Source organism: Phyllobates terribilis, unplaced genomic scaffold (assembly GCF_046119375.1).
Source record: "Phyllobates terribilis strain yellow unplaced genomic scaffold, ASM4611937v1 Scaffold_1450__1_contigs__length_283581, whole genome shotgun sequence".
Taxonomy (NCBI): domain Eukaryota; kingdom Metazoa; phylum Chordata; class Amphibia; order Anura; family Dendrobatidae; genus Phyllobates; species Phyllobates terribilis.
This window is the reverse complement of record NW_027364210.1, coordinates 211,670-224,873: the sequence shown is the minus strand read 5'-3', so window position 1 is coordinate 224,873 and position 13,204 is coordinate 211,670. Positions and strand designations below refer to the sequence as shown.

General features: G+C 44.4%; 1 long non-coding RNA gene across 1 annotated transcript in view; it reads left to right on the top strand.

The window, feature by feature from the left end:
• Positions 1–12,843, top strand: part of LOC141244118 (uncharacterized) — a 57,864-nt gene extending 45,021 nt beyond the window's left edge. The window contains exons 2-3 of the long non-coding RNA XR_012308093.1: positions 9,951–10,103; positions 12,767–12,843. This is a non-coding gene — a long non-coding RNA (uncharacterized lncRNA). The remainder of the gene's footprint in view (positions 1–9,950; positions 10,104–12,766) is intronic.
• The last annotated feature ends 361 nt before the right edge of the window (positions 12,844–13,204 follow it).

Sequence of the window (13,204 nt, the reverse complement as noted above, 5' to 3'; positions counted from 1 at the left end):
CAGTGCCATCTATACACAGTGGGAGGCCGCACGTAGCCATCTATACACAGCGGGAGGCCGCACGTAGCCATCTATACACAGCGGGAGGCCGCACGTAGCTATCTATACACAGCAGGGAGCCGCACGGTGCCATCTATACACAGCAGGAGGCCGCACGGTGCCATCTATACACAGCAGGAGGCCGCACGGTGCCATCTATACACAGCAGGAGGCCGCACGGTGCCATCTATACACAGCAGGAGGCCGCACGGTGCCATCTATACACAGCAGGAGGCCGCACGGTGCCATCTATACACAGCAGGAGGCCGCACGGTGCCATCTATACACAGCAGGAGGCCGTACGGTGCCATCTATACACAGCAGGGAGCCGCACGGTGCCATCTATACACAGCAGGGAGCCACACGGTGCCATCTATACACAGCGGGAGGCCACACGGTGCCATCTATACACAGCGGGAGGCCGCACGGAGCCATCTATACACAGCGTGAGGCAGCACGGAGCCATCTATACACAGCGTGAGGCAGCACGGAGCCATCTATACACAGCGTGAGGCAGCACAGAGCCATCTATACACGGCAGGAGCCGCACGTAGCCATCTATACACAGCGGGAAGCCGCACGTAGCCATCTATACACAGCGGGAGGCCGCACGGTGCCATCTATACACAGCGGGAAGCCACACGGTGCCATCTATACACAGTGGGAGGCCGCACGGTGCCATCTATACACAGCGGGAGGCCGCACGGCGCCACCTATACACAGCAGGAGGCCGCACGGAGCCATCTATACACAGCGGGAGGCCGCACGGCGCCCCCTCCCAGAGACAGCAGGAGGCCACACGGTGCCATCTATACACAGCGGGAGGCCGCACGGAGCCATCTATACACAGCATGAGGCAGCACGGCGCCCCCCCCAGAGACAGCAGGAGGCCACACGGCACCATCTATACTCAGCAGGAGGCCGCACGCAGTCACGCACACACACAAACATATACAGACATATACATACACGCATAAACACATTTGAAACACAAAAATACATATAAACCGACATCACACAATGATATCTGCCTGCACACACATACATACATACACATACACACAGACAGACTCACACACACACACACACACACACACACACACACTCACCATCCCCCGGCTTGGCTCCAGTCCTCCTGGCTCCTGCTCCTCTCCGGTGGTAAGTAGCAGTGCAGGCCGGGCGCGCACTGCGTGACGTCACAGCTAGGAGACACGGCCGCGCACAGGGCCGTGTCTCCTAGCAGTGACGCGGCCGGGCCAGCACAGGGAAGTTAACTGCTGCAGTGCTGGCCCGGCTGAAGAAGCAGCGGCTGTGCACCGCTGCTGGGGGAGTGGTCCGGGGCCCCCCCTGCCACTGTCTGCCGGTATGTGCCGCGGGGCTGCACATATAATGAGGGCAATCCGGCCATAGAGACCCGAGGCCCCGGGCGGTAGCCCGGATTGCCCTCATTATAATCCACCTGTGGGGAGCCGCAGCGGGGGATCAGCGGGGCACAGGATTTTACAAATCGCAGAAAACCCATTTGATGTTAATTGTTTGGGCTTTTCTCATGCGCCGAGCATCACTCACGAGGAAAACAAGCTTCAAAGAACAAATGAGAGGAGACAGTCCATGCATTATGTGTCACGGTGGCGTGTCATTACCAACCCCACAATGTAGAAAAACCTTGTCCACACGTCACGGCTCTGAGCTGACTAGTCCTGGAGGATCGTGAGGTTCCTTCCTTACATCTCTCCTCAATTATCTCGGCTTCGGTAAAATAGGCCGAGTCTAATGGGATGAAAGATGCGGCTGCAGAATAAAGGTTCTCTGGCATTTATCTACTCTGTGATCACCGTTCCTAATCCAATCATGGAGGCGTTCCTGGCTGTTACAAGGAATTAGTAGGATTACTAAAGTGTGACAGGCGAGGGTACAGCGCCTGTGTCGGTCATGGATTCTCAATAGAGGTGGCTGGGAATGGTCGCTCTCCACTGAAATGATCGGGAGGTGCACATACTTCCCACAAGAAAGCACTTGAATTGTCAAGGTCAATCTATTCTATAGCTGTAACTTTAGCCTTAAAGGAATTGATACAGTGGGGTACATCTGGTGCCCGGGGGGCAGTGTTTGGTATACTCTGTGTCCCTCTGAAGAAGCTAAAAAAGTGAAACGCGTGTTTAGGAGAGTGGCAGGTACATAATGGGTAAGGATCTCCTCATTACTGGTACTCAGGCGCAAAATATGTAGAATTTACACTACACTAGGGATGAGCGAACCCCGTGGATGTTCGGTTTCGACCAAACTTTAGTCCAAAGTTCGGTTCGGGTACCAGAACTTGAATCCAAACCCCATAGAAGTCAATAGAGACACAAACTTTGATGCTGTAAAATGGTCGTAGTAAGGGCTAGGAGGTCTCTCACTCTTAAAACGGACTTGTCAGTGTTCGGAGTTCAGCATTGGACACTAGGTGTCCGGTATGAACCCCAAACTTTACAGTTCGGGTTCGCTCATCTCTACACAACACTCGTTATACTGTTGTACTGATACATTACACGTCTAGTCCCTGTGATTGACTATATATTCATTGTTGAGGACGCTCTTGCAGATGTGTCTAATCTCTGATGTCACGCCATCTGGAGGCTGAATCTTGAACTAAGTGCTCTTGTAATACAGGTTTTAATATTACGCTAATAAAATATATACTGTATACTGTACAATAGCTTTCCGACCCCGTTACAGTTTTTGAGCACTTGAGCTGAAGTTGTTAAAGCTCAATTGGTGTTTTGCATAGTCTGAGGGGGCTATAGGTGTAATTCTGCAGAGATTTTGACTTCGATGCGTGTTGCAGTTACATTGGCATAATACTCTGTTCCATGTACAATATTATGTAGAACAGAGTTTTGATTCTAAATGGACTGTAGATAAAACAGTATGTCCTGGAACAGTACCAATACACATGCTCTGTAACTTGCCATCCACTCTTTTGGAGTGGACGATTCCTCTGACAGCATTCTGTCAGCACTATAGGTCCTGGGACATCCTTTCTCTCATTACTCATCACGTATTGCTTCCGACATTGCTTAATGAGATGCCTACAAGTAACTGAAAGACTGAATCTCTGTTAAGCCTGCATATACAGTTTGACAGGCAGGAGCAGAGAGTCGAAGGCCAAGCCCCACTTCCGGCAATCCATATAGGGGGGTTTCTGCTGCTAGAGACAAATTACACTTAGACAGAAGGGAGACCCTACCGGCCGACACTTTTAGGCTATCTAACCCCTGAAAAGTAACTCCAACTTAATTGAACTTTATAAAGGGATTTTGCACATTATCTATTGAATGAGATCAAGTACAGGGACCATTTAATTTGTATTAGGGTTCAACTCACCTGCAAACACCATGGGTTTCGCAGGCTTAAAGCCGGGCAGAGCCACTGGCTGCTTCAGTAAATGCAGAGTGTCTCCTATTTGTGCTTCCTGTGCGTCCTTCATCCCAGCCATTAGATAACCTACTTGCCCAGCATATCTTAGAAACAATGAGAGTAATATATATTCACAATTAGTGCAGATTCATCAAATTCTACATTGAATATCAGGTACAAATCAGCCATAAAAGAAGGTAGCAACGGCTCTGAGACCCAGCACTGCATGAGTTCACTACAGCTATATACAGCTGGCACTAGAGGGCGCTCACTGGAGACAGACTTCTACTGCTGCGGTTGGGTCCAATACTAGCTGTACATAATCACATGTCAACAGCTCCCCCTGGTGGTGGCTGCATGCAGCAAAAATAGTATTTCATCTAGTTACATTCATTTAAGTCAGAAATGCTGTGAGATTAGTCAGCACTGAATTTTGGATGTAAAACTATTTTGGATCTATCAACATATATGTTATAACTTCCCAGAGCCTAAATACCACATCAGAGAGCTCTGCTAATCGCACTGTAACCAGCTGAGAACCATCATGCGGCCACAAGAGATTTGTATTGAATGGCAATAAAAACACAAAATTGTATTTTAATTTGCAGAACTTTCCATAACACAATATTGGCATTTTATTTGCTTTAATAACAGATTCCCCTTTCAGCTCTGCACTCTCCTGGGCACCAAACATCCATGTATATTCATAGAAAGCAGCACCGAGGAGCATCACTACTGCATGCAGGATTAGAGCGCCATCTAGTGGCACTATAAGAATATTCCTAGTGTGATAAAATGTCGCTCTATTATATCCTGCACAGGGTCGCACACAATTTTAAATGCTTTGGATATCGGAAAAAATTACTTTAAAAAAATGATGGAAAAACCCTTTTAAAAAGACACAGAAAGCAATAAGGAAAAAGCACAAACAAAAGAAGTGGTGCTGAGATGGGCCGGCTGCAGTTTATGCAGATCCTTGGGTGACAAAGTGCATGTGGGATAATCTTCACTTTTACAATTGTTTTTTATCCTTGCCTTCTAAAAGCTATAAAACTTTTTTCCCAGTAGATTCGTTGTATCTGGGCTTTTTTTTCCAGTAGATTCGTTGTATCTGGGCTTTTTTCCCAGTAGATTCGTTGTATCTGGGCTTTTTTCCCAGTAGATTCGTTGTATCTGGGCTTTTTTCCCAGTAGATTCGTTGTATCTGGGCTTTTTTTTCCAGTAGATTCGTTGTATCTGGGCTTTTTTTTCCAGTAGATTCGTTGTATCTGGGCTTTTTTTTCCAGTAGATTCGTTGTATCTGGGCTTTTTTTTCCAGTAGATTCGTTGTATCTGGGCTTTTTTTTCCAGTAGATTCGTTGTATCTGGGCTTTTTTTTCCAGTAGATTCGTTGTATCTGGGCTTTTTTTTCCAGTAGATTCGTTGTATCTGGGCTTTTTTCCCCAGTAGATTCGTTGTATCTGGGCTTTTTTCCCAGTAGATTCGTTGTATCTGGGCTTTTTTCCCAGTAGATTCGTTGTATCTGGGCTTTTTTCCCAGTAGATTCGTTGTATCTGGGCTTTTTTCCCAGTAGATTCGTTGTATCTGGGCTTTTTTCCCAGTAGATTCGTTGTATCTGGGCTTTTTTCCCAGTAGATTCGTTGTATCTGGGCTTTTTTCCCAGTAGATTCGTTGTATCTGGGCTTTTTTCCCAGTAGATTCGTTGTATCTGGGCTTTTTTCCCAGTAGATTCGTTGTATCTGGGCTTTTTTCCCAGTAGATTCGTTGTATCTGGGCTTTTTTCCAGTAGATTCGTTGTATCTGGGCTTTTTTCCCAGTAGATTCGTTGTATCTGGGCTTTTTTCCCAGTAGATTCGTTGTATCTGGGCTTTTTTCCCAGTAGATTCGTTGTATCTGGGCTTTTTTCCCAGTAGATTCGTTGTATCTGGGCTTTTTTCCCAGTAGATTCGTTGTATCTGGGCTTTTTTTCCAGTAGATTCGTTGTATCTGGGCTTTTTTTCCAGTAGATTCGTTGTATCTGGGCTTTTTTTCCAGTAGATTCGTTGTATCTGGGCTTTTTTTCCAGTAGATTCGTTGTATCTGGGCTTTTTTCCAGTAGATTCGTTGTATCTGGGCTTTTTTCCAGTAGATTCGTTGTATCTGGGCTTTTTTCCCAGTAGATTCGTTGTATCTGGGCTTTTTTTCCAGTAGATTCGTTGTATCTGGACTTTTTTTGCAGTTAGAGCTGTAGTTTTTATAAATATTTTCTGATCTTTTTATTACTTTTCTTGGTGAGGCAAAGTGAACAAAATAAACTCCAGAGATTCTGCCGCTTCATCTTTTTTTTTCTTTTTCATTCCATCATCCACTCGATAGGATTTCTAGAAGATATTTTTTTTAGTTTTAACACGAACAGATGTGGTGAAGCCAAAAATGATGTAACGGGAGAATTTAACTTTGCAGGCTCAGGTCACTGAAAACATCCAATCGCTTTACCGCTACAGTGTAGAGTAAAATGACCAATCTCCTATTAATCCCAGTTATGGGACGGGCTTCATAGTTGTACAATCATGGAAGACATGGAGGCCTTCAGTAGGATCCTTGGCTGTCAAGACAACGCCATTGCCTCATAACACTCATATGATTGATGATATGACATGGCTTTATAACTGATGGGGGGCCGTACCCCTTCAAGCCCCACTGATTCTCAGAAAGAGGGGGATGCAGTCTTTGCCTGCACAGCGGCACTCTAAGGCTATGTGCCTACGATGCAGAAATGCTCCGGTTTTTTCCTGAATGTTTCTGTATCTCCCTGGCATGCGGATTTCACATGCGTTTTTTTCAGCCAGGGACAAGCGTTTGTCACGCGTTTTGCACATGCGATTTCGCATGCGGGTTGTCAAGCGCTTTCCAAGCGATTTTAGCATCACATGGAAAAGTGCTTGACAACTTGGTCACACTATATAAATCCATGCAACCGGCATGGATTTTATATAGTGTGACCAAGTTAGTTAAAAAAAAGAATAAAAATGGTAAAAAAATGTAAAAAAACATTATACTCACCTTCCAATGCCCCCCGGTCTCCTTATCCGATGCGACCCGTCACATGACTAAATGACGTCATGAAAGGTCCTTTTAGACCATCGCGAGCCGCCGGGGAGCCAGAACGCATCACTAAGGAGACCGGGGGCCATCAGAAGGTGAGTATAAGGTTTATTTTTTATTTTAAATTCTTTGTTTTTTAACAGGTACTATGGTACCCGGGGCTGGAGGAGAGTCTCCTCTTCTCCAGACCCGGGTACCATCCGCACATAGAATCGCTTAATATCCGCATGTGTACATGTAGTCATGCGGATATTAAGCGATTCAATGCAAGTCAATGGCGGCAAAAACGCCGCGCTTACGCAAAATAATTGGTAGTGCTGCGGATTTTTCCGCAATGATAATCCGCAGCGGAAATCTCCGCAGCATGTGCACAGCACATGCGGATTATCATTGAGGAACATTGCAGACCTTCTACCAAGCATTTAAGCGTTCCTGCGGCGGAATTGCCGCTGCGGAAACGCTTAAAAAACGCATAGTGGGCACACAGCCTTACGCGGTGAAATGAGCTGCATCTGGATCTCGTTCACCTAAAGGGACTGTCAGCACAGAATGACTGTTTAAACTAAGTCCCAACTCTCGGTGCTTCATGACGGGGCCAATCATTTATATACACCTTCCCACCTGCTTGTTTGCCCTCTATCCACACCCTCCTCTTCTTTGATTGACAGCTCTGGCTTCATAGAACCAGAGAAGGAAGGAGACAGAGGTGAAACAAGCAGGTGGGAAGGAGTATATAAAGGATTGGCCCACGCCGTGATCCACGGAGCGCTTGTACTTGGCTTCAACAGTCATTCTGTGCTGACAGTCCCTTTAAAATCAGTGTTTCCTAAACTCCAGTCCTCACGGCCCCCCACAGGTCATGTCTTCAGGATTTCCACAGTATTGCACAGGTGAGAGAATTCATGATTCCTTGATGATACTTTCATCACATGTGTAATACTGAGGAAATCCTGAAAACCTGACCTGTTGGGGGCCATGAGGACTGGAGTTTGGGAAACACTGCTTTAAATGGAGCGATGCTGCACTTTTATTATTCAGCAATTAGCTGGATCCCCCAACAATTTCTTAAGCAATGAGAAAATGCAGTCCCTAATGATGTCCTCTGACAATAAGCGGATCACGGACAGCAGATGCATTGGGTTCTGCATTTCTTGGAGAATGGGATGGGGCAGCTTCTGTCTTCTCAGTGATACAATCAGGAAGGAGATGCAGCGTGAGACAATCCCTGTCTAGATCTTTGATCTGATCATCAATACAGAGGGCTGATTGGTGAAGACAGAGGGAAAGGCTAATAAAATTATTAAAAAAAAACTTAGTTTTTCGGCTGGCACTTCCTCTGGGGTCAGTATGCCAACCTCATTGACTTCATAGCACTTGCCAGAGTGGGCAGACACGATTTTATTGCCTTTACACACGTCACCTCCACACAGGGCGATGCTGCTACGACGCCTCTGTAGTGATCAAACGTGGAGTCAAACAGCAGGGCTTTAAGAGGGCTGCCCTTTTCAATCTTGGGACTAAAACACAAAAATAAGACATCCTGTTAAGGGGGATAAAGGTAAGTAAACCGCGTTCAGTCCAGAGTGATGAATTCCAAAAGACAAAGTTTATTCCGCCATCACATAACGTTTCGACCTGTTATAGGTCTTTATCAAGTATATACAAAGACATACAGGGATACTGATCCCCTTTAAGGAAAATCAGTGGCCAGAACCCTTTAAATTCCCCAAAACTGAAACTGTGGGAACAATATAATCCACTTAGGGTTCAGCAAACATACAGTCAAGGGTTTGATAAAATTATCTACACCCTTGTGTCTCCAGAAAGCATAGCGTACGTTCACGTGCTGAAAATGCCGACCAGTGCTGGAGTGAGCGGAGGTCCGCAGCTTGTGACACTCCTGCTGTAGTGAAACTACAGGTCCCAGCAGACTGACGGTCTCTCATCAAGTTATGCTGGGAGCCGCAGTTTCACAAATAGCACTAGAGGATCCATGTCAGAAATATGAGGCTGCCACTAGGGTTTCTCCCACAAATATGTAATCGGACGTGGAGCAGATCTGCACGTGGATGAGCCATATTCTCTATCTGTGAACATACTACTCCTTCACTCAGATTCTAAGTGGTTCTGCAGCGCATCTGTGCAGAGCAAGCTGTCAATCAAAATCCGGGCCGGGTTTACAGCCGTCGCCCCTGATATAGCGAGCGGTGCTGTGATCCAAGACTGTAGCCGCTCCGTGCACAACGATGAGTGAAGGCCGGCGGCTGCAGGGAGGAAAGAAGTTAATTTTCTCCCGGTACCTAGACTATCAATAAGGCGGCCGGGCAGCATTGTAACAATATTTATCTGCAGATTAACCCTATACCTGCAGGTACATAGCATTTTCCAAGGTGACAGGTTCCCTTTAATAAAGAGAAGATGGATAGAGCCGCATTAGTCCGTACTCACGGTGGAAGCCTCCTGACAACTTCTTGAAGAACACTTTCCACATTTGTTCCAAGCTTCCCCGACATCTAATAGAAATAAACAGAGAAATGAATTTCTTAATACAGTTTAGAACTCGGCTACAACGAATCAGAAGAAATGAAACCTGTTTGAAGCTGACAAGCAATCAAGCCCCTCCGTAAGCCACACAGAACATGGCTACTTATGTCATCTGCAGGTGATTAAAGGAACCTGTCATGCTGAAATGGTATAAGATCTGTAGGGGGTGTTGTAGAGCAGAGAAGTTGATCAGACTGATAGACATATCTGTGGGAAGAGAGTCAGCAAAACTGGCATTTTATGCAGTGAAAGTCCTACCGTATGTACATTAGTCCAGTGGGCGGTCCTACTAAGTGATTGACAGTTCCCTGTATGACCATGCAGGCAAAGATAGCTGTCAATCATTAGTAGGACCGCCCACTGGACTCATCTGTACAAACAGCAGGATTCCACTGAATAAATTGATACAGGAAAAATATCTATCTTTGTACCGTATTAGCCAGTAGATAGAAGAGTATTTAGATTTGAGAGTCCTCAGTGGTTGATACCATCTTTTCCATTAGCCATTAAAAGGTAACAAATTGCAGGCTTTCCAGACTACTCAGGTCTCAGGTCTGCCTGATGAAGAAGCCGGAGTAGTCTGGAAAGCTTGCAATTTGTTACCATCTTTTCAGTTAGCCATTAAAGGTATCAACCACTGAAGACTCTCAAATCTAATGAATAAATTACAATTTATACTGAATCTTCTCCCACAAACCTATATATCATTCTGCTCAGTTTCTCATGGATAAAACCTGTACATCTGAATGGGGCTTTAATGTTGTTATTACAATCATGTAACCACAGATCACAAAATCTTTCATATGATCATTTTTTTAACACCTAAAACCCCAATGGATATTTATGTTTACTAAAGGATTCCTTTCCCATTCTTTTGGCAGCTCTTCTTTAGGTATGGACACAGACCGGCATCCGGCATAAAGACATCTGGAGACTTTTCCTTTTTCTGGGATATTGGATAATCTTCTTCATTTCTAACGCTTTAAATCTTTCAAATTCTTTCTGAAAAATGTATCATAAAGGGACTTTCTCAGGTCAGTTTTGCTTGTGGTTGTGTTACCATTATTTGTGCCAAATGTATCAAAGTGTTGCACGATGTTTGATAAATGTTTATGTAGCACTTCCATCTATCTTTATTTATTTTACTCACTTATATAGCGTCATTAATTTCACAGCACTTTACAGACATTATCATCACTGCCCCCATCGGGGCTCACAATCTACATTCCCTATCAGTATGTCTTTGGAGTGTGGGAGAAAACCGGAGAACCCGGAGGAAACCCACGCAAACACAGGGAGAACATACAAACTTCTTGCAGATGTCGTCCTTGGTGGGATTTGAACCCAGGATCCCAGTGCTGCAAAACAACAATGCTAACCCCTGAGCCACCGTGTATCTTTATCCACTTTTAACGTCACCCGTCGTTCTTAGACCTGTGTAGCTTACCAAGCCCAATTTCTAAAAGTTGCAAGAGTGTTGTAAAATCGGAAGCTGCACATTTTTGCGCAAAAATGATGCGTCACAAAAGGTTTTTTTTTTTTTTTTTAACACCAAAAATTGATGTAAATTCCTCGCTACATTGCCCCTTTTCCAGCCACATTTTGTAGAAAAAAATAAAAAGACAAGGTACAGACAGCGGAGTTAAATTTGCCTACAGGAATGATTTTGATCTGGAGCGCATCGTACCCGGATACAGTCACTAGCGGGAACGTCAAACATCTTCTCAATTTGTTTCTCCACCCTTTCCGGATCTGCATTCTTCAAGTCTATCTAAAAGCAAAAGTATAAATACTAATTATTTATCAAAGCTGGACAACATCTAGAAACCATATAAGAAAACTGGCATAAAATATAGTGTGAACAAGAGTTTAGGGAGAGATGTACAACTGGCTCTGGCCTATAAAAGGGATTGTGTAATCGTACAAAACTAGCAAAAATGTAAAGTAAGTGCCCGGAAAACAAGGAACGTGCAATTTACCTCTTAGTAAAAATCCTATGCTTTATCAAGAACAGAGGAATTTTAATTTCATATTTATTTTAATCAAATCATTTTTATTGAAAAACTCCAATAATAACATACATGACATAGTAATTCCATAGTAAAAATATGAACAAAGTATCTGAACTTCAATTCCCATAACCCACCCTAAACCCAAATCCCAACACTCCAGAGAGAACCATTTTCAGAGCAGTTCTAGAATAACGGACTATAGCATTCGTAGAAGGGGAAGAAGATAAAAAAGTGACTAACAAAGGGGTAGCAGCGTTTTAATGTTATCATTTACTGCTTGATGCCTGAGCCGGGGAGTGCACGCTGAAAACTGTTGCAGGCTGCTGTAATCACAGGACACAAGCAAACAGCATGGCATTTCCTATCAGCAGGGAGGAAGTAAAGGGCGACAGCAATGAAAGTCTCCTCCTACTCCGCTCCATATTGAAATGAATAGTGTGCATCCTACAAATGAGATGCATACAGCAAACAATTAATTTTCCATACACAGGTTTTGAGTTGACCACTGGATATACACATGTGTATCACTAATTACCAGAACTGGAAATCGAAAAAAAAGACGAGCAAGTTTGGGGTGAATCCAGCCTTCATTACTGCACAGCCGCTCAGAGGGATCGGTACTAGGAACAGCAGGAGTGCCGGCGATGGTCACAGATTTACCTGCTGCGGGACTGAAGGAGTCTGATCGTGCTCGGCTCGAAGCTTTTTACCTCGTTTACAATAGGAATAATTGAAAGCTGTGCTTCAAAGGCGAGGAAGAAGTTTACCCATCTATTAGAAAATAGACAAACTTAGGATAGAAACAATATGAACATATACCCTGCTATAAGTAAGTAAAAAGCAATAGGAAATATATATAATATAGGGTACTTAGTAAACATGGTTTTTGATTAAAAAAAAAAAAAGCCATCCCACCAGCACCAAGGTGTACCCAGTCAGTTATGTGAACTATATAATAAAATACACTTTAGTACAATATTAGTATCTTGTCCCTTTAAATCTGCAGCTACTTCTGTCACCATGGTAACTGCATTCATACTCAGCCAATAGGATTGCTCGGTTTGAATTTGAAGAAAAAAAAAAAAAGTTCTATATGGTCAGTTTGTTCCATCTCATCTGAGTGTGAAGACAGACACCTGCGATCAGCGAGATTATAGGTATAAGACGTGATATAATATAACGGACGGAGCCACATCCCATCACACGCACTCAGCGACCACAACTGACAGGAATCAGCACATTTATCAGAGGAGAAGTCATTATTCCCCAACACATGATAAGTGACAACTTCTAGATCTGCTGGGAACCCAACTAATCCCTGCTAGACCCTCCCCGGACCACCGCTCCATTCATTCTCTATGCAGGAGAAAGCGGAGTACAGCGCCCCCCATAGAGAATGAACGGACTGGCGGTTGAACATTTGCACTTCGCTCACTTCTATCTATAAGTGCTGTTCTGCTGATTGGGTCATAGCGGCCAAACCCACCGATCTAAGAGTCATCACCTATCCAGAGATCAGTGAGAACTTGTTCCAACTAGACATCCCCTTTAATTGAAGAGATCACATATCTAACAGCCAATCCTATTCATTCCCAATCTTCCCTGTGCCCAGTAATGCCCCTGGGTATATTGTCAATATGAGCCAATCACCAAACCCTCTGCTGACTGTTCCCCATGTTTTATAGATTTTGGATCCGTTTCTACAAGAGAAGATCTCAGCGGCCTCCATGGGGATGGGTTACTCTGCCAGCGATGGAGCAGGTAGTATCCACCAGCCTGTGATATCTCACCTTCCTCCATATTCTGCTGTTACATGCGTTTCTTCAGCTTTACCCCTTCCCAACAGAACCAATTGATGTTTTTTTTCTGTTTTTTCCTTGGCTTTTTCCAAGGGCTATAACTTTTTCTTGTCTGTCCACATAGTGTGAGGTCTTGTTATTTTGCAGGATGAGCGGTACTTATAAATCACACCATTCATTTACCACATAGTACTAGAAAACGGGAAAAAAGTCCAAGTGCAGTAAAAGTGCGAGGAAAAAAAAAGCCTGACACTGTTTTTCTGGGAAGGGTTTTAACGGCGTACATAGTGTGGTAAAAATGACCTGGTGATAGGATCCTACTCC